The 26,247-nt window shown below is 34.8% G+C and overlaps 1 long non-coding RNA gene across 1 annotated transcript in view; it reads right to left on the bottom strand.

Moving 5' to 3' along the window:
- LOC148109336 (uncharacterized) overlaps positions 1-26,247 on the bottom strand; it is a 442,778-nt gene that overhangs the window by 408,743 nt on the left and 7,788 nt on the right. The window lies entirely within an intron of this gene.

Raw genomic sequence — 26,247 nt, 5'->3', positions numbered from 1 at the left:
CTTCAATAAACTTTAAAACACAATTGACAGCAATGTTTCTCTGTGATGTTTTCAGGGCAGCAGCCAAGGTATAGAACCATCTCAGTACAGAATGACCTGTTTAGGTGATCTTCCAAGGCCACATCTTGCAAAGATATCTCTTCTTTCACAACTTAGAAATTAGCAAGACTATTTCCACTCGTGTTTAGTTAGGAAATATATTCCCCAAGGTACTCAGGATAAATTAAACAACCAAATCAAAGGTAAATTCTTACACTACAAATGATAAATGTGGTCTTAGGTAATGTATATGACAAAGCCTGATTATGTGAGTAAATTCCATTCCTTTTTGACATAATTCTGTCTGAAACAGAGATAGACGATGAGAGAAAGAGAGAGGGAGAGATGCACATGTTTGGTTTTTTTTTTTAAGATATGCATGTTTTTAAATTGCAAAGTTAAAATATTTTATGAAATATGAGGAGATGGAGGGTCAAGATAAACATGAAGGTCTGAAGTTAGCAGTGGACAAGAGAATAAACAGTATACAGGGGAAACATAATATGAAGTAGAAAAATAATGTTGAAAACCAAATGATGCCTTAGAGCCGTGGTCACCAAATATATTTAGATATTACCCCTTATAGCAAATAAAAACTTTACAATTCTCCATACACAACATAAATTAAAGAAGAAATACTAAGATTGTTGTTAAGATATGATCCTGGAATTTGTATATTTGTCTGCCCACTTACTTCTCTCATTTGTGGAAGTAGCTCCTGAAAAAATCCTGAGGATCTCCTGACCTTTAAATAGCAGAGTTTGAAAAATTTGTAAACTTCAGTGAAACAGGAAGACTCCTGAGGTAAAATAAACTTAGTTATAAAAAATAATAAAGGCAGTTTGGGCAGAAGGATAAATCACAAAAAACTACTAGATTTGTAAGAGCACAAAAACATTATTAGCAAAAATGAAATGCAAATTCAATAAATATTTCCTGATTACTGTTTAGTATATTAATAAAACAGTGATATTGAAACAATTTTCTTTCATATAAATAAATTTACACAAACGTAGCCAGGCAAAAGAATACAACCCAGGAGAATAAACCGTAATATAATTTTACCTAAGTATCAACCAGAATCCCTGAAAGTTTTCTCATTAACTATAAAGAACTAATGTTGTTCAATCCTGAAGAGGAACTTAGAAGTGTGAGTTTCCCAACTTAAAAAGAGGAAATGACATTTATTCACACTTTGATGTTATTTTTGTGGAAGACAAAATAATTAAATGGTTACCTCCATGTACTTTCTAGCTCTCTAATAGATTTTCTATGCCAGTAAACATAAAAATGTGAAAATGAAAATATTCATGTGCATCAACAATAAAGCTGCTATTGATAATACATGGTTTAGATTTATGTTCAAGCTAGCATTAGAGAAAATATGTACAAAAATACACAGACCAGATTAGAAATAAATATTGGGTTCAGCAATGTGCAAAAATTACAATGACAAAAGGTTACCGAGCTATTATTCTCTGGAGGTGAATTAGGAATTAAGAATGAAAAAAAATACTGAAAAGGCAAGAGGAATAACAGTCAAAGGAGAAATCAGAAAAGTATTCAAAAGTGGCCAGGAATTACCCATAAACCTAGGTTGAAAGGACAAATTAAAGTATTTATCCTTAAATAGCTAATTTTCTCGGGAAGAATAAAGCTCTTACTTGCTTGGGTTAAATTGGCTTCCCGGTCATGAGTCCTCATCTTGGAAATGAGTGCAACCACCTTTGGAATAGAACTAAGCGCAGAATGGTAATTCTACAGAGCAGGGGAATTTGAAACTGTGTGTGAGTTGAAAAGCTTATGAGTAAAGGTACATTTATCTGCCAAGATCTCAGTGTTGTGTTAAATCCCTAACATTCAGCGCTGGAGATCTCTGGAGACTATTGTAGACTTTAATCAAAAGAACATTTTGCAGTTTAGCTTAAAAGGTCAAACTTGCTAACTTATCCTTATGCGATGGTAGTTTAGTAATGGTCTAGTAACTTGGCTTGTAGATTGTCATGACCCAGATCGTTTTGTGGCAATAGGAAATTGATGTGAATACTTTCAGCCTTTCTCAACCATTAAAAAGAGCATTAGCCAGGCTTTTGTGTCAAGCAGAGTAGAACCACTCACAGAAAGAAAATCTAAGAAGTTGCAAAGAGAACAGAGCCAAGAGTATGAAAGCTTTTTTCTTTTTTGCACACATTGGTAGGTAGCATAAAAATATAAACATCAGGCTGCTTCATGAAGCATGAAAAAAAAGGTTATGAACAAAACGCAGAAGGTCCTCGGGGTGCATTTGGCTCCTGTGAGTGTCTGTATCCATATTAGTCCTCAATAGTTTCTCCAAGATGGAAAGAAAAGGAAAACTCATCTCTCAGACCTGTACGAACTGCATTTCTAAAATGAGCATATCATAGGTGCTTAGAGGCAGGAATGGATTTTTATGAGTTGTCCAGTTACACAAATAATTAATGGAAATTTTGGTACCACAAACCAAGGGAAAAGATCTACTCCTTTAAAGAATAATGTTCTCAGAAATTGAGGTGAGAAAGGAGAAGTCATGGGTCAGACACTCTTGGATACACTGTATATATGAAGATAACAAGCACAACCTCTAAATTATCTCTAGAACTCAGATTGACTAACTTAATTATCTGGATGGATAGCACAAATAAATGGGTCAGTACGAAAACCATTATATAAGCGGAACCTTGCTGGATTCAGTTTAATTCTTTGCAGTACTACATGTAAAAGCAATGGATTTTAATTTTTTTTTTAGCTTTTAGTAATAGCAGCTACATTACTTTTATTTGCTTTAAATAAACGTCTAGAATATACAGATGGATAAAGTCTTCAGATAAACACACTGTGGTAGTGTTAAAGCTATATCCACAAATGCTTGATACTTCTCCCCTCAAGAGGTAAAACTTAATTCCCCCTACTCAAGTGTAGACTGGTTTTTATGACTCATTTCCGGAGAATAAAATGTGAGAGAAGTGATAGGTTGCCTCTTCTGAATTAGATCCTAAAAAGACTGCAGCTTTGCACTTTGAATTTTCTTTTTCTCTTACTTTCTCTCTCTCTCCTCCTTTCCCCCCCTTTTCAACTTTCTCTTGAATTACTTGCCCTGGGAGAAGCTTGCTGCCATCTTGTAGGGATACTCTGGGAGTATAGGAAGAGGCACACATGGCAAAGAACTGAGGCTTGTCAGGATTCACATACATGGGAAGCAGGTCCTTCCCCAGTCAAGCCCTGAAAAGACTAGCTCTGGTCGATAGCTTGACGGCAAGCCCATGGGAGACCATGAGCAAGGACTTCCCACCTAAGCTGATCTTTGATTCCTGATTCATGGAAACTGTGCTATAGTAAACATTTGATATGAGGTAACTTATTACGTGAGAAAGGGTAACTTACACCAAAATGTACATTAAAATGAATGCTGGATATACATACATATTTATTAATTTCCACAGACCACATCTATGCAAATAAACAGAAAATATATTCAAGGAATATGATCAAGTATTCTTCATTTTCACATCAAGCCCGGGAAGTATTTGCTGGATTTTAGTCCAGGCTACTGAGAGAGGTCTTTGGACTAGAACGGGCTGTTTTACTTTGCTGGACACTGACAGCTAACCTAGTCTGTCCCACTCAACAATCTGGCCAGGAAGACAGAAGAATACTGAGAGCAGCCTGGGAAGATTTCTTCCTTCCTCTCTCCCTCCTTCCCTCCCTCAGTCCTTTCCTTCCTCCTCCCTCCTTTCCTCCCTTCCTTCCTTCATTTCTTTCTTTCCATAAGGTAGTGGACTTGTCCCATAATGAAAATGACTCTATAGCATCTTGGAGAGCATACGTCTGTTCTCTCTGTGATAAAAACAGGGCACTTATGATTGAATGGCAATAAGTCAAGTGTGTCATTGAAGCAATACAAACAAAAGAAGCATGTTGTTAAGATAATAACCATTTACAACATCCATGTATAACATTGAGTTTCAAAAGTATATTAAATATTAGATAATCCTTTTAATATCTTAATCTATCTAACTTTATCCATCTCTCTCAATCTAGTAAATATTTGGAATTCTGTGTTTTATAATAACTCAAGCACATACTAGGCTTTTGGTGCCAGCTATCTCATTGAATCAATACAAAAACCTCTAGGAGATAGGAGTTACTAAATCCTTTTTTTAAGATGAAGCTAAGACTCCAAAAAGAGGCCAATGGTACACACGATCGAGGGGTCAGACTGTGATTGCATTTCTAGCCTGTCTGTCCAGAATATATATTCGTTGCAAGATTCTAAACTGCCCAACACATAGAATAGGGGAAAAGTGCAGAAAGTGGAATTTCAAAATATGCATTCTATTTGTTACTTATCTCTTAGGTAGAGTGATGGTTTCAAGAAAATCACTGAGCAGGTTTAGACCTCAACTATTCCCCCTATGTATTTGTTGTACATGTTTTTATTTTGAGGAATACCAGGAAAATTAAACCCATCAATTCCAACATTGTCCGATCAGGTTTTATCAGCTAATGAATCTAAAAGAAGTCACAGGAAATCAATTGTTCACACCTCTCTATATAAAGCCCTATGTGAGGAGTTCCTTTCAGAATTTAGAGCAAAAAAAATGCTGCTTGTAAGGTGAACATAAAAACATAGCTATATTTTATAAAATAAAACCATAAAATGGTGAAAAGCTTCAGCTGTGATAATGTTTAGAAAGTAATGTGATACAATCACGTGTTCACCCCCTCTTACAACTTCATAATTGCCTTTGTCTCTTTTTTGTCTCGATTCATTGCTTTGTTTAATGTGTTTTACAAAATTTGTTTTATACAATTTGTATTTATGTGTAAATATATACAGTTTATATATATATGGTGTATATATATAGATATATATAGATATATATATAGTTATGATGTTTGCTATCTCAGTTAATATATGCTTAATATATAGTACCTGAAATCCTTTGTGAAATCATGTGGGAATATAAGTAAATTGTCCCCTTCCTTTTCTTAAATTATATAAACAACAGAACTGCAAAGACACTCACCTGAACTGTTTAACAATAGTGCTAAACAATAATTAAGTCAACTAATTAATTACACTAGGAGAATCATGAGAAGTCAATGAGATTGGTTGCTTTTAAATATAAAACTTAATACATCTAATTTTTAAAATTTTTAATCAAATTGTTTAGTCTTAGGCTGTGATAATGACCTCAGTCCTCCGTCTAGTTAAAACACACACACACACACACACACACACACACACACACACCAGCACTCACAAAAATCACATTTCTATCTGTTGACATGTCTTTTAAATTAAGTGGGGCACAAATCAGTGAAAGCAGTTACCTGGCACGGTACAATCAAAGCAGCTGGCTGATTGATTGGATTTTTCCATCTGTAATTAACTATTGTATAAGGATAGCTTCAAAATTAAAGTGCTAAAAGAATCTGAAGCAGATGCAAACTGTATGCTCTTCTTTGGAAAGCTATTTTAATTTCATGCTTTTTTGCTATATTGTTTTGGAAGTTCTTTGAAGAAAGCACACATTATAAAAAAATGTTCATTTCAATCTGTAGCTTCAGCTATGTGGGGAGTTCACAAAATTTATACAAGCATGCGAGTCATCACTGTATTCTAATTTCACAGAAAATTGCTTCCTGGAGTAATTCTCCTGCCCTTCCACGTCCTTGAATGTATAGCATGAAATAATCAAAAAATTAAATCTTGATTTTAAATCCCACCTTTGATCTACAAACAGTTCAGACTTCAGAACTGAGTGTTCATCTTCTAAATTGGTTTAAATTAAAGCATTTTATTGATGGTAATCTAAGAAACTATTGTTTCTTCTCAGGCACCTGAATTATCACGCATAGTCACTCTCTTCAAAATGGAATGATGACTTTGTTTTTCTTACAATCTTTGAAGTGATAGGTAAAGGCTTTATTTTCCTGAAGCATCTATCTCTGGATAAGTATTTCCCAAGAAGTTTCCTAAGAAGAATCAGAAGTAAAATCTCAAGTAGTCACTGTACCAAAAGTACTAGTGTTAAGGATCCTTTCTCCTCAAAGCCCTCCTGCAGGGGAGTGGAGCTTACTGACCTCCTACAGGGAAATATTGTTGTGGCCCAAGGCACTTCTTTGCCCTGAAGGCCACAGTACTAAAGTTAAATTCTCCATGTGCCTCTTGGGAAGTAATTGATAGTTATTCCACTCTCGTTTGCTTTTGATATAGAGGACCAACTAACTCTCCTAAAACTGAAGTCTATTTTCTTAAAGAGAAAAAAAAAAAAATCAACCATTCAGAGCAATGCAAAGCTGCTTTCCTGGGGTAAATTCTAAAGTTGTGGTGGACATCTTGGGTTTGGTGCCTGGAACACCTGAGCCAGAATGTGCCCAGGGGACTTTGTCAGTGTACTTCCTCTGACAAACCTCTTTCCTCTTCTATGACATTCACACTCTGATGGTCATTGTGAGGATGGAATTCAGGTAACCACACAGATCCCTTGGCACAATGTATGTGATCTTGTAAATATTCAAAGAATAATGAACTAAAAGTTAAATTTTTGTGCAGCTCACTTTTATAAACAAAAATCCTATTATTGTTCATAAATAATCAAGCAATTAAGCAAACCCTTTCACATAGCTAGTTTCTTATATTTTCTCAGCTTCTCTCCTCATGACAAGGAGTAATTTAAGTACTTATGTTGTTATGCCATTATTTTGATATATTTAGTATCATCTTTTGCCTTTTCTGAATTGTAAAATAAAAAGAAAAACAGCTAATACAGTGCTCATGATATCAGACCATAACTGTTGTGAGAACAGGTTTCCAGTAATCCAGCCCAACAGTTGAACCTAAACCACCCCAGAACAATAACATCAAGAAAAATGACTAGAGAAGAGGATTCCACACCTTATATAATTGTAGGCTAACCTTGGATAACTTTCCCAGAGAACAAACAGTACTTTGATGATCTTGATCAAGGATTTTTCCTCCCCAACTCATTTTGGATGATTTTGCTAAAATATGTATAATTTCCCTTGGCCAGGAGACAGAAATAAATCAATTTGGTGCCTACTAAAGCAATATTTACTTGAATTAAATTTAGCAAAGTACTTCAATGTTACAACATGTGTAAATTTTTCAGATATGGATCCTTTCTGCAGGAAAATGTATTTTATGCCTATTGCTTTCAAAGATGGTTAAAATATTACAGTTAGATGTACAACAATATTGATAATACTAAACTGGGTATCACCAGACCTAAAAGGTGTGTCTGGAAGAAGTCACATGTATAAGCCATATTTTCCACACTCCTCAAATGAAAATAATGTCATTTTCCCCTTGCATTGAAATATTATAATAGTGATGATATTCTTTGAAAAAAATATTAGCTCTGTAATTTAATATTATCAAAGTTGAATTATGAGAACTCATGGAAAAGAGACAAAATGACTAGAGAGAACTGTCATTATTGGTTTAATTTAGAGCAGAAAATCTGTTTGTAGCAGTTCTATTTCTGATCAAAGAGTTAGAGATTTGAGTCAGACTCATTCTGTCTTCTATATTTCTCTTCCATTTTTCTTTGTCTTTCTCTACCTTGTAAATTGAAAAATTTATCATGAATTACAGACTGCAATTTGAAATTTCAAAATTTTTATGTAATCATTAGCTCATGTATATTTCCAGTCATTTTGTGTGTAATCAATATTCATAAGACTGTCACAAATTAAGGCATTCTTAATTCTCTTCAACTGACTGAAATCATGTTCACTGTAGCCATTCATTATGTAACATGTTATATTTAATTTTGTTATTATTAATGTAAGGGGATGTTGATGACTGATGAAAAAAATGAACCCTGTAGGGGAAATTTAGAAGACTCATCCATATGGCTCCTACATTTTTACCACTAGAAAGTTCTTCCAATTGTGTAATGGAAAATAATAGGTTACTGAAATGTGAATGGCATACAAAATTAAGTTTATGAAACAGGAAATCACACAATTTCTGAAATGATTCTATAATCATTTATCTTACAACATGCAATTCTGCCCCAAGTGTAGAGTGTAACTGGGTGTAGGAAGTTTGGACAGTGCAGCAGTAGCTGCTGCTATCAGTCAGGTGACCAGGACAATCAATTCTTAGCAAGTTACATTACATGCATTCACAAAGATAGAAGTTTGAAGGCCTATGCTCAGTTTTATTTAATGCTTGTTTATTGCTGTAGATACAACTGTCTTCATTATTTCTTGGACATTTTCCCACTTAGGAGTGTTGTTGAACTTAAAGATCAAGGAGATTTTAAAAAATCTTTCAGAGGAATTAAGATACTCTCTGTCTCTCTGTCTCTGTCTCTGTTTGTCTTTCTCTCTCCACACACATACACAGAAACACACACACAAACACACACCAGTATTCTGATCTCCATATTGAAAATTTCTAAGCATTTTTTATTTCAGTGAATTGACTTATAGGCAATAAACCCAACTCACATAATGAAATGCAACTTAGTTTATGCATGGAAAATAAAGCGTAGAAAATTACCATCTGTCTCCTTAAAAAAATTAACTATTTGTACTAATAGAAATGTAATAGTACAGTGCAATAGATATAAAAAGGATACAGTCATCCATTAAGTTGTAAGCAAATGGGATTTAGGGTAAAGAAAATGTATTTTTGTTATTGTGTTTTAAGTTATTTATAATTTTATTTTCTCTAAATCTGCATTCTCTGATTAGTCTATTTATTTCCAGATGGCATGATTAAGTTTCCAAATTTCTAAGATTCTGCTGTTATGGTTTAACTTGTTTATTTATATCAGAACAGCTGACTTCAACAGCTGGTTTTTCCTGAAATAGTTTAAGTCAATAATTTTCCATTTCAATCAATTCAGATCATTTGAATTACTATAGTAGAATAAGTCTATGGAACGTTTCAGGAGTTTTCCCAGCACTTGCAATGGAAATTTGATATTAAATTTACAGATTTTTTTTGCTAATATCTCTCTGAAAGTTTCTAATGGACTCAAAATAATATACACATATCTGGCCACTGTAATTAACCTATTTGGTAATATGGATTCAGTAATTGCTTTTATGATATGTAATGATACACCTCTGTGCCACTCTAATAAGTTCAGATGCCTCATGTGTCCTAAAAGTCAATTATAAGTTATGTTGACATATTTTTCCAGTTAAGCTGTTTAAGTCATTTTATAGCTGAATGTATAAGTATACTTTATTGCCATATATACTAAATGATTTGATACACTCAAAATTCACAAACAGACGAAGAAAGGCAGTGAAATGGGGTGCAGCATGGGTAATTAGAAAAATTCAGACATGTATGGTTTTCCATTCTACCACCTATTTGCTTTGACCTTGGACCTGTAACCTTTCTTTCCTCAATTCCTTCAACCATAAATTATTCTGAAAGTAAGCTAGAAATCAATAATTCGTAAACACAAACCCTATGTTTGGAAACGAAAAAGAAAAATATACTTCCCAATACATTTTAGGGGTGCCTCTGTGGCTCAGGTGGTTGAGCATATGACCCTTGGTCTTGGCTTGGGTCATGGACTCAGGATGGTGAGATCCAGTCCCTCTGGGCTCCAAACCCTGCTGGGAGTCTGCTTGAGATTCTCTCTCTCCTTCTCCCTCTCTCTCTGCCCCTCCATCCACTTCTAATGCTCTCTCTCTCTAAAATAAAGAAATAAATAAAATCTTTAAATATACTTTAGGGGCACCTGAGTGGCTCAGTCAGTTAAGCATCTGCCTTTGGCTCTGGTCATGATCCCAGGACTCTGGGATCGAGCCCTGTGTTAGACTCCCTAGTCAGTGGGGAGTCTGCTTATCCCTCTGTCCCTCTCCCTGCTTGTGCTCTCTCTCACTCCTTCACTCTCTCTCCCTCTCTGATAAATAGATTTTATTTATTTAATAAAAAGAAAAAAGGAAAACCTAATAAATGAATAGGTATCTCACGTTTGTGGAAAAATGAATGAATAAATGAATGGATATCTCATGTTTGTCTATAGAAAGATACAATATGATAAAGTCAATTATACTGACATCAATCTATAAAGACAATGCATTTCCAATCAAAATTCCCGCCTTATTTTTAAAACCTTTGATTTGAGAAAACAAATTAATATCAAAATGTGTATTAAAAAGAAAAAGCCAAAACCAAAAATGTCAACTTTGAAGAAGAAAAAATGGAAATTCCACATATTAAGTTCCATTAAATATCAAGGCTTATTATAGAATGACATATTGTGGAACTGGTGAAAATTATCCAATGACAAAAAGAAAATACCAGACAAGGTTGTAATCTTGACATTGATGGAATGGAAAGATAAAAAGTAGGCAAGGATGATACTTCTATAAATAGATCTAGTAATTGGCATACATATGGGAAAACATAAATACAAATTCCTACTATCACACACAAAAAATTCCATGTCAATTAAATAATTTTTAATATAAATATTTGACAAGAAAGAGAGAAGTTCCTTTATGAATTTGTACGAGACATTTCTTTAAAACATTGCAAAAATCACAAAACATAAAAAGATTAGTTACTTAAATGTTAAAAAACAAAGTCACAACAGAAATTGGAGTGGGAGGAATTTTAATGTCATATAATTGTATATTGCCTGCATCCCAAAAGGCAAATAGTTATTAAAAATCTGAGAGAATAAGAGCAAAAAGGATAAACAATGAATACAATGAAAAGGAAATCCTAATGAGGAACATAAAATTAAAAAATGAAAAGTCAATATGACTAATAATTAGAGAAAAGCCAACTGAAACCACTATAGCAATTCATACCCCCACGGATGAATAAAACAATGGACAATACCAAGCGTTGTCAAGAATATTCAACAACATCAAAAAATAAAAAGAATATTCAACAATCTAAAATACATCATATACTCCATGTGTCATACAGACCCAAAGTCGCTCCAGTGATCCCTGTCCCCTGGTATTTCTCCTCCATATAATTCCTTGAGTATGAGCGAGACCTGTAACTTCCTTCTATCCTATAGAATATGGAGAGGCCTAGAAGTATTGCAGATACTAAGATTTCTAATTGGTTGTTTTTGAGTTAATGAAAAGAGACTATCCTGAATTAGCCTGCCTTAGTGAACTGACTGTCCCTAGTAGCTTGGCCTTCTCTGAGGTCAAAGATTCCAAGCACTCTGTGTAGTTTTATTGAAGTAAGCAGTCATGCTGGAGAAGCCCTCATGATAGGAACTGATGGCAGCTCCTAGGAAATGTGGGTGATCTCTAGAACAATAGAAGAACTTTTGAATAACAGCCAGGTGGGGAAAAAACAGATTCCCTACCATACACGTGCGAGAAAATGAATTCTGCCAACAAGAAGCTTGAAATTAGATTTTTCCTCAGTTGACTCACCAGAATGAAAACTCAGCTCAGCCCACACCTTGATGGAGACCTTGGTGAGACCCTAACCAGAAGATCCAATTAAGCCATGCCCAAATTTCTGAATGTAGAACCTGTGAGATAATAAACATATCTTGTTTTAAGTTACCAAGTTTGTCGTGATTTGTTACACAGCAATAGAAAACTAATATAACCACTTTCATAAAAATTTGATGATGTTTAGTGAAATTGGATATGGTCACAATCTACAACTCACTACATATTATGTTTCCTGTTTATTCCTTGTCTGCCAACTAAAGCATAAGAACGATGAGGACCGAAGATTTTTACTTTTTTGCTCATCTTTTGCAACTTGGCCGAGGGGGCCCTTCTCTGAGTCCCACGCTTTAAGGTCTGATCGAGTGCCAACTCTCCTTGCACTGCTATTGACAGACATAAAACCACCAGGAGTTTGAGAATACTAAATTCAAATCTTGTCTACCTGGACTTTAAGAAGGTATATCTGACAAGTCAGAAGATAGCGCGTATTAGGAATTTGTTACACTGATGTCTAACACTCTAAATATGCAGACATGTGGCACATAAGCCTCCATTTGTACCTGTGTCCTGGGCACACATATCTCGGCAATGGGCTTTCTCACATGTTCTGCACGTGGCAGACACTGCCAGTGATCTGCCGATGCCCATTTCCCCTCGTCATTCTTAGAAAGATAACGCTGACAGAGGTATTTGTCCTTTAGATGGATATGCCTAAAATAGATGGCAGGGCATGCGCATCAATGAATGATGACTCCATTCACGGAGATAGGAAAACTTGGAGGACGATCCAGTTTAGGGGGATGCTAAAGATAAATTTCTGAAACATTAAGTATGAAGGGTATCAGTTTTCTACTGCTGCCATAACAAATTACCACAAACCTGAGTTAAAGCTATACAATTTTATCATCTTACAGTTGTTGTAGGTCGGAAGTCTGGTATGGGTCTCCCTAGTATAAAATCAAACCATCAGCAGGGGCATCTGGGTGGCTCAGTAGGTTGGGCATCTACCTTCAGATCGAGTCATGTTCCCAGGGTTCTGGGATCGAGCCCTGCATCGGGCTCCCTGCTCAACAGGGAGTCTGCTTCTCCCTCTCCCTCTGCCTGCCGCTCCCCCCGCTTGTGCTCTCTTTCTCTCTCTGTCAAATAAATGAATAAAAATCTTTTTAAAAAATGGTTTAAAAATTAAAGTGTCAGCAGGACTGTGCTCCTTCCTGCAACCTGTAGAAAGAATCTGTTTCTCTGCTCATTCTTCTGTTGGCAGAATTTAGTTTCCTGCAGTTGAAGGACAGAGATCCCCATTTTCCAGCTGGCCATCTGCTAAAGGCCATTCTCAGGTCCTAGAAAACTCTCTCCAGTCTTTGGATGTAGCCCCCACATCTCAGAACTAGAAATAGGGAGACACATTGTTCTTATGCCACATCTCTCTGAACTTCTTCCAGTCATACCTCTCTCTGACCACCACCAGGGAAGTTTCTTTGCTTTTAAGAATTCATGATTAGATTGGGTTTCCACAGATAATCCAGAATAATCTCCATACCATAACCTTAATCACATTTGCTATTCCCTCTTTTCCACACAAGGTACAATATTTACAAATTCCAGAGATTAAGACATGATCTTTGGTGAGATGTTTGTTCTGCCGACCCCATATAGTGACAATGAGATAGCCAAGTTGATACACAGGACACGTGTAGATCTTGTATAATATGTAATAGCAACTTTAGCTGGCCCTCTGATACTTTTCAAGACTAGAAGCATACTTATTGAAAAATACACTGTTGTGCCTATACATGGTTTCTTGATTTTGAGTCCTGAGTTGTTTCTTGTAATTTGAACAGGGAGGAAAAATATGCATATGTATTAGAATGGTTGTAAGACTGAATTGAGTAATTTCTAGATTGTTTTTCCATTTTTTTATCATACTTGAAAGCTTCAAACAAATAAATTTCTCTTAGACCTGGGAACTAAACAAAAAGTAGAAGCCATACTGATCTCTACCTGCATGATCTTAGTCTCCTGGGCCAACGGTAAGCAATCTGATGACAAAGCTGTCTATCTTCTGGATTGATAAATCTCTGATGGATGGGTGGATATTGACCTTCCTACAAAAAGAATTACCTTCTTTTGGTCTGTACCACCATTCATTTTGTGTCCTTTTGTGGGAAACATCATAAGTGATCTAGATAATCCTTTAAGAACATATGCAATTTATCCTCCTTCTGCATCTCTACACAACTCCTATATGTCAGAAACAAGCTTGACCTTGACTAGATTCCATCCCTCTAGGCAGTCTAATCTGTTCCATCTGAGGCAGGGACATAATTCCATTGGCATATTTACACATAATTTTCATTTGGAAAAATGAGGAGAAAGAGCTTCTTAATGATCAGATCCACGGAAGGCAAAGGGAGCCCTCTCAAATCAAAAATTATCACTCATGGATGAACTGCTTTATTTGACACAAGGAAGAAATTTTGGCAAAAGCAGCAAACATTTCTGTTTAGATGGAATGACTAGGACAATATTATATGTATCTATCACCCATTCTTCCTAGATATATTCCCCACCCGAACCATAATTTACCTCCATGATTTGTGTTTCTTTTATCTCAAGCATAAACTATACTAATAGCATTAATCTTTAATTCCCAATTCCTAAACTAATACTTGTTTCCCATTTTCTAAGACAGTGCTTCCCAAACTTGAGTGTTCTCAGAAGTACCTGAAGGATTTTTTAAAACACAAATTTCTGGGAACCACCTCCAGGGTTTCTGAGTCAGTATGTCTATATGGGCCTGAGAATTCGTGTTTATTTTCTTTTTTTTTTTTTTTTAAGATTTTATTTATTTATTTATTTATTTATTTATTTATTTATTTATTTATTTATTCAGAGAGTGCATACATGAGCAGGAAGAGGAGTGAAGGGAGAGGGAAGGAGAACATCCCAAGTAGACACTGCACTGAGCGCAGAGGCTGACATGTGGCTCAATCTCAGGACTCTGAGATCATGACCTGAGCCAAAATCAAGAGTTGGATGCTTACCAACTGAGCCACCCAGGTGCCCTGAGAATTTGCATTTCTAATAAGTTTTCAGTGAATACTAATGGTTCCATTAGATAAAAGCAAAGAACATGTTGAGAATATCCTATTCAAATTGTGATATAAAAAAGTATTTACAATCCCTAATCTGGTCTCTAGATTTTGAACATAAAAATACATCAAATTTAGGACATGAGAGCAAAGCGATATTCATATTAGCTGAAGAGAAGTTTCTTTCTCTGCAATTTCTTAAATATAATGGTCCTTTATAGTGTTCATAGTTAAATGTGTCTTTCTAATCTAGGCCATGTAGGATCACCTGATATCTCTGATTTCAGACATAAGGAGCAAAGCTAGCTCAATGACATCAACTATATTGGCCATAAGCAGGACGAAGCTGGAATTCCATACAGAACCCAGAGAGAGAGGTAAAAGCAAAATGGGGAGTTCAAGAAATAAGGAGATTCCAGGAACTCACTTAAAGGAGGTTGTGAGTAGCCTGAAAAGTGGCAGATGGAAAGAGGAGAGCTGTGTTTTGTACCACATGCTGGGTTCTGAGTGCTCAGGATCAACTATGAATGATAATGGGTTCTCTCTGCTAATGGTCTATCTGCACTTTGTGTGCCCTGCCAAATGCCATAGGCATAATGGAAAGGTTATGTTTTTGTGCACTATCACTCGGAGTTGTTGAACTGTGGTGTAATAATCAGCAGCCTCACTTGAAAGCTTGCCATCAAATTGAGCCAAGCACACTACACCATTATATCCAAATTGCAAATGGAGGAATGCCAGGGAATGAGAGTAGATCCAGAAAATAGTTATGGTTCCCAGAGTATGCACTCAGTGAGAAAAGGATGCCATGCAGACCATTAGCTGATGTAAGATTCCAGACTAAGTGTGTCAATGGGAAAACAAGAACCACACTTAACAGTTGTCCATTCTTCTGGAAATCTCCCACTGGAAATTTTCTTCAGAAGTTATTAGAGAAATAGAACTATCAAGAGTCAGTTTGGTTATGGTGAGATTAACTGCAGCTCTTCTTGCCCTCCTAAGTACATGTTCAATTTAAGTAAAAATAGTAGTTTTAAAGAACATTTCCTTGTCAGGCCATTTTACCAATTGCTACTGCCTCAATCCTTTTATAAAGATGCCACTAAGCAAAAATGAGAAAGAGTTGCTCACTATTTCATATCCCTGTATCTTCTAATATTACTGTGCAAGAATTAAGTCAGCAGGCCTAGGTTGCTAAAACTGTTTGCATTCCAAAGTCTTCAGAACTAACCTTCACCAGCTCCTGGGAGATAATCTCTGAACCCTTGGAACATCCTGTCTGATAAAAGTATCTTCGTATATTTGAAATCTTGGAGCATGCCAGATAGTTTATAATAACAACATAATTTATGGTGAATGTCTTTTTTTTTTTTTTTTTTTTTTTGGTATTCCTGTAGCTTTGGATCACAGGTATCAGCTTGACTTTGGGGAGCTACATGCCCAAGTAACTGACCTCCAATAAACACCCTGGAGGCCAAGGTTCAAGTGAGCCTCCATGATTGGCAACACATCACATGTGTTGTGACACATTATTGCTGGTAAAGTGCTATCCCAGTGACTTTATTGAGGGAGGACAAATGGAAGATCATCCTTGGCTCTCCTAGACTCAGTGTAAGCATCTTTTTCCTTCCCTAATGGTAATCTGGATCCTTTCACTGTAATAAACCATAATCATAAGTGTAACAGCTCTTCTGAATTCTGTGAGTCCTTCCAGAAAATCATCAAACCTGACTATGGTCTTTGGGATCCCCTTTTGGGATTATTTATTTCAAAATAAAGCCTAACTGCTCCTCTAGAGTGAAAGAAAATTAGATAATGAGTACCTTTGGCAAAACCAGTGGGAAGACTCAGTGTACGCTGGATATAACGATATAATATAAGTACACACACATGCACACACACCAGGACACTGTGCTGGAGGTCTTGGGACAAGCAAGATATAAAATTCATAAAGCTCAATGAAAACTGTATACTAAGTGTACTAAACTAAAGGTTATTTATTTATTTACCCATTTGTTTACTTTTGGTTATGGGTGAGGTCTATTGGGTTTGTTTATCTAAATTTGGCTATATCTGAGAAATTACAAATGAGGGAGCTCACACTTGACATTCTGCTGGATGATGTAAAGACCACTCATGCCAGGGCAGATCCTGTCCTTTAAAGTGTAAAAACAGATATACACATACTGTCCTAAGTACTAGATTACCCAGGAGAGAGAGAAAAAGGTCTTTCTGCTTTTCGAGAACTAAGTAAAAGAGGAAGATAACTTGAATTGAGGGAAGTAGTAGGTGTGATTGAAAATGACATCAATCCCTCATTTAAACTGGTGATGCTGCTCTCAGGACCAAGGCTGGCCTGAATGTCACTTATGGGAGCATTAAAATAATCACAGTATTCTTTAGAGAGTTGACTCCATTTGCCAAAAACTGTCATAATAAATATACAAGTCTAGGAGACAGCGAGGTGAACAGTGTCCCCTGAAGAGTTCTGTGTGCACGCTGCGGCTCAGGCAGTCCTCAGACAGGGCCTTGGTTGTTGGCAGTGGTGATAGGGTTTTAACTGAAATTTACTTGACACACAATATTGTATAAATGATTGGTTTTTAAAGTTCAGATCCATCAAACACATGGTTAGTGGAAGTTTGATTAAAACTCAGGGAACACACTGCGTTTGAGTCTAGTTTTACTGCCATCCTCTTAAGTTTGTTTTTTTTTTTTCCCCAGAGATATTGGGTGTGGATGATTAAGAAGGCTATGTTAGAAACTGTCTAGATGTGACTAAAATTTAAGCTCATCCTCTAACTCTAGTTAATTGTAAAGTCTGACTGTAATATTGATTGGGTCAGTAATTGCCTGATCTCTGCTTAACATTTCTTGATAATTGCAATGGCATGCATGAATTAACAGAAACATAGAGCACTTAAATATATATCTGTAATTGATACTAAGCTGATTTCCACGCTAACTAATACGAGCATACTCTAGAGGTCATTAAATAATCAATAACTTCACAAGTATACCTCCTGTCTTACAAACACCTGGTTCAAAGGTTTGTTTCCTTAATGGCAAATGAAATAATTGTGATAAAATATTACAATTATTTCAGTTTTCATTTTAAATTTTAATTAATTTTTAGGGGTGCCTGTGTGGCTCAGTCAATTAAGTGTCTGACTCTTGGTTTCAGCTCAGGTCGTGATCTCAGGGTCATGGGATTGAGCACTGCTTTGGGCTCCTCACTCAGCAAAAGACTCTGCTTAAGATTCTCTCCCTTTCCGTTTTCCTCCCCTTCTGGCCCTTCCCTGGCTCATGCTCTCTCTTCCTCTCTCTCAAATAAATAAATAAATAAATTCTTTAACTAATTAATTAATTGATTTTAATTAATTTTTGGACCCTAGGAGTAAATTATCATTTAATTTCACTTTTAGTTACGCATTATTCATGCATCTATTTGTTTTCTCTTTTGCATATTCCCTTCTTATATTCCCCTCTATCCTAAGTGCTTAGTATGTAACCTTGAGTTTTTAATAAATTCTTATATACCTTGGTATGTATTTTGAACATACATTTACATAAATGGCATTTTGATATAGATATATTTCTATGTGATACTTTTTACTCAACATTGTTTAAAGATCTAACCACATTGCTTATCACAGTAGATTTTTTGGCTTTTGAACACTTCAAAGTATTTCATAGTTTGTATCCTCCTATACTCAACCATTTCTCAATAATGGGCCCCTAGGCTGCCCCCTATTTCATACCATCAGGCAGTAATGCATTAAAAATTTCACTTCTGACTTGCTTAGGAAATTCATGGGAATTCTGTTTGGATTTTTGAACCATGAAGTATAAAAATGGCTGATACTGCCAAGTTGTTTTCCAGTATGGAAAACACCAATTAAATGTCAAAATGTAAAAAGCAAGACCCAACTATTTGCTACTAAAATAAATGTACATTGAATATAGACACAAATTAGTTTAAAGTAAGTGAATAAAAAATTATATCATGCTAACACCAAACAAAAGACAGCTAGGTTGGCCATACGAGTATCAGACAAAATACGTCTGAGCAAAAAAGTATATTACCATAGTGATAAAGTGGTCAACTTATCAAAAGGACATAACAAACCTAAATATCACATTATCTATTAACCAAATCCAAATACATGAAGTTGCAACTGATAGAACTGCGATGAGAGTTAGCCAATGCCACAATTACAAGTCGAGACTTCAATACAATTACAATAATTGACAGAACAAGAACACATAAAATCAGTAAGAATATACTGACTAACTTTACTACAGTGATATGTAAAGAATCCTATACCTATCAAAAAGTGAAATTCACATATTTTTCTAGTATAAGTGGGATATTTATTGAGATAGATCTTAATCTGGGCCATAACCAACATCATTTTAACAGTATTCTCTCTAATCATAATGTAATTAAGTTAGAAATCAGTAACAGATTTCTATAAAATCACAAAATATTAGGTAGCTAAATAACACACTTCCAAATAACACATGGTCCAAAGAATAAATAAAAACAGAAGTTATAAAGTATTTTAAGTGAGTGAAAATGAAAACAAAATATTTTAAAATATGTGGGATGCTGATGAAGCAATAGGGATACTTAGAGGATAATTAATTTATAGTGCTACCTGCCCACACTATAAAAGCAGAAATGCCTTGTTAAGTCATTTACCTCAGCAACCACCATAAGAAACTACGGAAGAAGGAAATATAAAATTCAAAGAAGAAGAAGGGAAAGAATAAAGATCTGAGTGGAAATCCATAAACTAGAAAAATAGGAAAATAGAGAAATCAATGAAACCAAGAGCTGATCCTTTGAGAAGATCAATGAAATTGATAAAACTCTACCCAGATAGATGGGGGGGGGGAGAGAGAGAAAGAACAAAAGATTTAGGTATCAGGAATGAGAGACGATACTAAGAAATTAAATTTCTTGTTAAAATACTTACCCCAAGGAATGCTCCCAATTCAGATGGCTTTATTAGTAGAGTGAACATATTATTTAAGGAAGAAATAATACTAATTATAAAAAAATTCTTCAAAAAATTGAAACAAAGTGAAGAATTCTTAACTCATTCTATTGGGTTAGCAAGAGCCTAATATCAAAATGAGACAAAGACACTACGAACAAAACAAAACAAAACAAAAACCAATACAAATACCCCTCATGAACCCGGGAGCCAAAATTTGAAATAAAATTTTAGCAAATTGACTCTATCTACTAATCAATCAATCTATCGATCTGAATACTCCATGACCTAGTGTGGTTTATCCCATGGATGCAAGTGTAGTTTCACATTTGAAAAGCAATCAATGCAATTCACCAAATTATCAAGCTAAAAGACACAGAAATAGAAGGCATCCAGAATGTAAAGGAAGAAACATAATTGTCTTTAATTGCAGACAGCACGCCCATCTATATAGAAAAGTCAATGATATCTACATAAGGGCCTACTAGAACTAACAAGTGAGTTCAGCAAGGTTGCCAAATAAAAGAGTAATGTACAAAAAAAATTGTATTTTATACAATAACAATTAACAATTGAAAACTGAGACTGAAATAATATTTTCCATAGCATCAAAGTATAAAATAGTTGGTACTTAAGGATAAATTTGACAAAATGTGAAAAGTACAAAACACTGGTCAGAGAAATTCAAGCAGCTATAAATAAATGGAAAACATCCAGTGTCCATGACTCAGAAAAATTACTACTGTTAAAATGGCAATACTACGTAAATTTATTATAGATGGATCAGAGTCCTTATCAGTATTCCAACTATAATTTTTCAGATATTGATAAGCTGACTTTAAAATTCATATGAAAATGCAAAGGACCCAAAAGAGCCAAAATAATCTTTAAAAAGAACAAAGTTGAAGGACTAACAGTACCTGATTTCAAATTTCATTTTAAAGATAGGCAAATAGAAAATGGAACAGAGGGGCGCCTGGGTGGCGCAGTCGTTAAGCATCTGCTTTTGGCTCAGGGTGTGATCCCAGCGTTCTGGAATCGAGCCCCACATCAGGCTCCTGCACTAGGAGCCTGCTTCTTCCTCTCCCACTCCCCCTGCTTGTGTTCCCTCTGTCACTGGCTGTCTCTCTCTGTCAAATAAATAAATAAAATCTTTAAAAAAAAAAGAAAAAGAAAAAAGAAAATGGAACAGAATAAAGCACTGTGAAAACACACTGACTTACATGGACAACTGATTTTTGATAAAGGAGCAAAAGCAGTTCAAGGCAGAAAGTATAGATCTTGCAGAAATTGTACTGGAAAAACTGGATATTCATATATTTTTTAAAGACAATTGTTCTTACTTCACACCATATTAAAATAGTAACTCAAAATGAATCATAGACACAAAGGCAAAACCTGAAACTATAGAACTTCTAGAATAAAAGATAAGAGAAAATCTTTTTAACCTCGGATTAGGCAACAATTTCTTAAATATAATACCAAAGCCACAATCTAGCAAAAAAAAAATGATAAATTTGCTTTATCAAAATGTAAAACTTCTGCTCTTTGAAATAGACCACTAGGAGGAAAAATACAAGATATGGGTTGTATCAAAAAGTATTTATAAATACCATATCTGATAAAATACTTGTATCCAGAATAAAACATTTTCAAAACTCAAATACAAAAACTAACAATCCAATTTTTAAAATGAGCGAACTATTTGACCTGAAATAGGTGTATGAAAAAATACCCAACATCATTAATCATTAGAGAAATGCAAATTAGAATCACAATATGATACTGTTGCACTCTTAGAATGGCTAAAAGCAAAAAGAGTGACTACCAAGTCTTGACAAACATATGGAACAAATGGAACTCTCACACACTATTTGTGGGAACATAAAATGGTATGACTATTTTGGAACACAGTTGGGAAATTTCTTAAAAAGGGAAACATACATGGACAGCATGAGCCAGAAAATGCACTCTTATGCGTTTACCCAAGAGAAATGAAAGGATGTGTTTATACATTGACTTGTACATGAATGTTCGCAAGAACTTCATTTGTTATTACCCAAAACCAGAAATAACTCAAGTATCCATCAACAAGTGAATAGATTCAGACAGTGTGGTACACACATGGAAACATGTAAGGGAGAGCCCTCTTCACCAGTCCCAGAAACAGCTGAGGAACCCTGAAACTCTTATTCACCCCTAGCTTGCTATTTCTTCTTTTTCTAAATAGAACCGGATTCCCTCTTACCTGCTACATATGTGCTACGTGAGAAATCTCTACTGTGATGTTTCTATTGATTACAGATACATGTGTAGCCAATAGTCCTCTAAATAAGAAGGGGAAAACAACTTTCATATTTATATTCCCAACACGTAGTATAAGGCCTGAAGATTATAGGGGTTTGTATTAGTAATGAATGAATTTGAAAAGGCCATTGTTCCATCTTAAGCATGAGAACAAATTGGGTAAATTAGAAAATCAGATTTTATCATAGAGCCAAGGACATTAAGAGATCTAAATGATCTAAATTCAATAAAGAAAACGACAAGTCCTTCCTAGGAAGGAAATGGCCTGTGGCTGCTTCCATCCCTACCAAGTGTCTTAGTCCTGCATGTACCCAATGTAATTCATGTATCTAGATGGTAACAGAGCTTTTCCATTATACCTATTTCCAAAAATTTTGCTGAATACTCTTTTGTACCTATTTGCATTACTTCTGCATTATCAGTCTATATGAGATAGAAAAAGATAAGCATAAAATCAATAGTTAAATAAAAGCTTCCAAATATAAACACTCTGAATCCTAACTCTGTGTAATAAAAATGCTAGATCTAGAGTTGACCTTGCAGATTGAATAGAATTTAAACACTGTTTTCCATAAAAGCATCAAACAGTTACCTTTACTCTAACGGAAAGCTTGCAATCCTCTTTAAAATGTAAATCTAAAGCTTAGGTATTTCACAAGCTATGGTTTGGCATGTATATAACAAGGACATACATGTTTCATAAATCCTGCAATAAAATGGTAATCAGTGAAAGAGCAACCTTAATCTCTTGCATATTTCAAAAGCTGAGCAAACACTTTTTGCTACAGGAAATCAATAGAAAAGGATACTAAAAAATTTAAGAAAGAGAAACCACAGTCTGATTGAGGAATATACGTGAGTCATACCACAACTGTGTTACTGGGCAACTTTAAATACTTAAAAGTTTAGTAGGAAATTGGATAAAAGGATTATGGTATGTTTACAGTTACTATAATACATGCTATTACACTACAAAATCAGAGCTTCACCAAATTACTCCGTAGTGCACTGTAGCCAACCAATTCTTGAATTTATTTGTGCAATTATTACATATACATGAGGTTTCTTTTAGTATGCCACTTAATAATGAAAGAGATATGGAACCTGGCAAAGAGTCTTTCGACAAGCACCTTGCACACATATATTTATACAGTCATTTTCTAAGGTTGTAGTCTTCCTAGACTACAGTCCTGGTAAATGATAAAAAACTGGTTATAAACTCATATACTTGATTTCATCTCATTTTACCTGATTATGCCTGGAAGTGAGGGCGTGATCAGCCAGATAAACACAGTTTGACTGGGAAACAATGCAATATGAGCAAATTTGCATGCAAGAATTGGGACCAATGTTTGTTTGAAAGAGCAAATTCATCTTTAAAAAAAATCTTTAAAAAAGTGGGACTACTAGGAGTACTTATTTGATAGGGTTATATGAATCTCAAGTTTGGTATTATTTACAAAATAATTACTTAGCTTAATGGTAGCATATATTAAGCACTCTGTTTTTCTAATATAATTAAAATGAATAAACCAGTGATATTGAATCCTCAGTTGAAATTACACTCTTAAAATGTACATTAAAATAACATCAGAAATGATAACTGAAATAAGGGCCTGTTTGATATTCTATAGTTTGTGATAAGCTCGGTGAATTATTAAACATAGAAATTGATTTTTAACATGGACCAAATCTATCTTCCTCTAACATTAATTGTTTTAATGAGGTTTTGATGGAAGGTCCTTGCAAAATCACATTCTTTCTGGCTTTTCCATTGATTGAAGATCTTAAAATAAGGAAAATCTCTCTTTTAAAAAGATTTATTTATTTATTTTAGAGAGAGAGCATGTGAGTGGTGGGGGGGCGGTGGAGAGGGACAGAGGAAGAGAATCTTCAAGCAGACTCCCTACTGAGCGCAGAACCCAAGGTGGGGCTTGATCTCATGACCCTGAGATCATGACCTGAGCCGAAACAAGATCTGAATGCTTAACTGACTATGCCACCAAGGTGCCCCAAAATAGGAAAATCTTAAGTCCTTTATTTATATCTCTTAAATTCTATAGTTCTGAATTTAATGTGTAATAGACTATTTCATGAACAAGTTTAATTTTAAGTGACTAGAATGTACTTCATAGTACATTTCATGTAATTTCTAATATCAACATTTTAATAATATTTTAATAATGAAGGATTTTCTAATACCATCACAGTAGTCATTTATGTAAAGTAAAATAATTTGGGGAAGGTTTGGTGATTATGATAAATAATGATAATTGCTAACATTTACTGAGCACTGCTGATTTACCAGACAGACTGCTAAGGCCTTTAATTACTTTATTTAACATTCCTCTAAATCTTGCCAGTAATCTGTAGTTTTTCTTCATTCGACCAGATTTTTAGAGAGGTTAGGTAATATAGCTCCACGGGCTGGAAATGGACCATCGAAATTTAAACAACAATGTAAATATGAGGATGAAGAATTGAGGTTTAGGTAGAAAGACTGTTACCTTGAAGTTGAAAGCAAACTTGAGGCCAGTGAAAGAAAGTGCATCTAGAGTATGGTGTTTGGCCTGTGCAGCCTGTTGGCTGTCCAGCCTGAAGTGTAGCTAAGGTCAGAGGTTAGGGAACTCCAGTGGGAGTCCTTGTCTTCCTTCAGTGGTATTAACAGAGTATGAGCAGAGTTAACAGATGGTATATGGTTAACATGATTATACTGACCAGATGGAACTGGATGATAAACTTGAAACAGTTTGAGAAAGAAGGCAATATGGAATGAGTACATAGAACAACAAATCACCAGCAGCTGTAACAAAAGGAGGGAAAGATCTATGAAGAACAGCACTGATTTTACTTACTAAAGTATTAGATGACTGAAGACTCTACCAGAAAAAATTGGATCGAATTAAAGATTTATAAGAATAATAAATAAAAGAATATAAAATAATATATATATATAATGGTAGTTGGTCTTTATTTGAAGGAATGATCTTATATTCCTTGTTAAATCTTAAAAAGAAGCATTAAAAGTTTTTATTAAAAATCTAAAACATAATATCTCTGTAGTCATATGTATCATTTGAATTTTTACACAACTGAGAAATTTAACATTGGACATACACTATTTTAATTATTTTATATAAAACAATTTTAAAACTATGAATATTTCAGAATGACTTGATAATTTTAAAAGGTTATAAGATAAAGTCTAATCGAAACAGTAGGAAATTTAAAATTTTATTAAAATAACAAAGTATTATAAGGAATTTCTAGTTTTTTCAACTATTACCAGAAGCAACAACAACCAAAAAATGATGGCCACTATAACTTTTTTATTTAGCATTTTTGTTTGGAATTTCTGGCCAAAACAAAAACATGTAAAACATAAATAGAGGTAAAAAAAAAAAATTGGAAAGGGTTAAATGAATTTTTCATGTCTTGAGAATATGTGGTTACATTAGACAAGATAAGAAGAGAACCCAAGATGACAAATTTAATATATTTTTAGAGAAATTATCTTTTAACTAAAAGTAGAGGATTCTGATACTATTGTTTTTTTCAAGGCTTGGTATCATTTGACATTACAAATTCAGAAATCTTAATCTTAATTCCATATAGATATTATATATCTACGTCTCATTTCAAATGGGGTTAGTTCTGACATTTTTAAAAAGATCACTACTTTTGTGCAGAATGTCATGTGCAACTCAGAGTGTTTACCAGTTCTGCCAGCTCAAAACTAAATGACCACACCAACCTCAATCACCAGAACTTCCAAGAATGCCTTGTATATTCCTAAACCCCCTATGCAGAGTGGGATGGGGAGGAAAAGGGCAGAAGAGAAAATCATGCTCTGCTGATAAACACCAAAGCATATCTCTTTACAATATTAATCTTTTATTCAACATGCAATATATATCTTATATTCTCAAGACATTGTAAGTGGTTACAATTTGCTTTCAAGTACAATTTGCTTTCAATGAATTCTAAAGGTATTTTCTATGAAAGGAGAGCATTATGTAAATGTGCCTTAATATAAGTAGAGCTGATCTTGGTGAATAACTAAGAAAAAGGTTTCTGGTGGTGCCTGGGTGGCTCAGTTGGTTAAGCATTTGACTTTGGCTCAGGTCATGGTCTCAGGGTCTGGGATCCAGCCCCGAATCAGGCTCCCTGCTCAGCAGGGAGTCTGCTTGTCCCTCTGCTCTTCTCCCCAGCTCATTCTCTCTCTCTCTCTCTCTCTCTCAAAAAAATAAACAAAATCTTTTAAGAAAAAAAAGAAAAAGGTTTCTGTCCCAATCTAAATTTATAGGTCTATTTTAATATTAAATGTATGCATTAATAGATTAATATTTGACAGA

Source organism: Ursus americanus, chromosome 10 (assembly GCF_024610735.1).
Source record: "Ursus americanus isolate L20-20 chromosome 10, mUrsAme1.1.p, whole genome shotgun sequence".
Lineage (NCBI taxonomy): Eukaryota > Metazoa > Chordata > Mammalia > Carnivora > Ursidae > Ursus > Ursus americanus.
The sequence above is the reverse complement of the archived record's forward strand: the minus strand, read 5'-3'. Positions and strand labels throughout refer to the sequence as shown.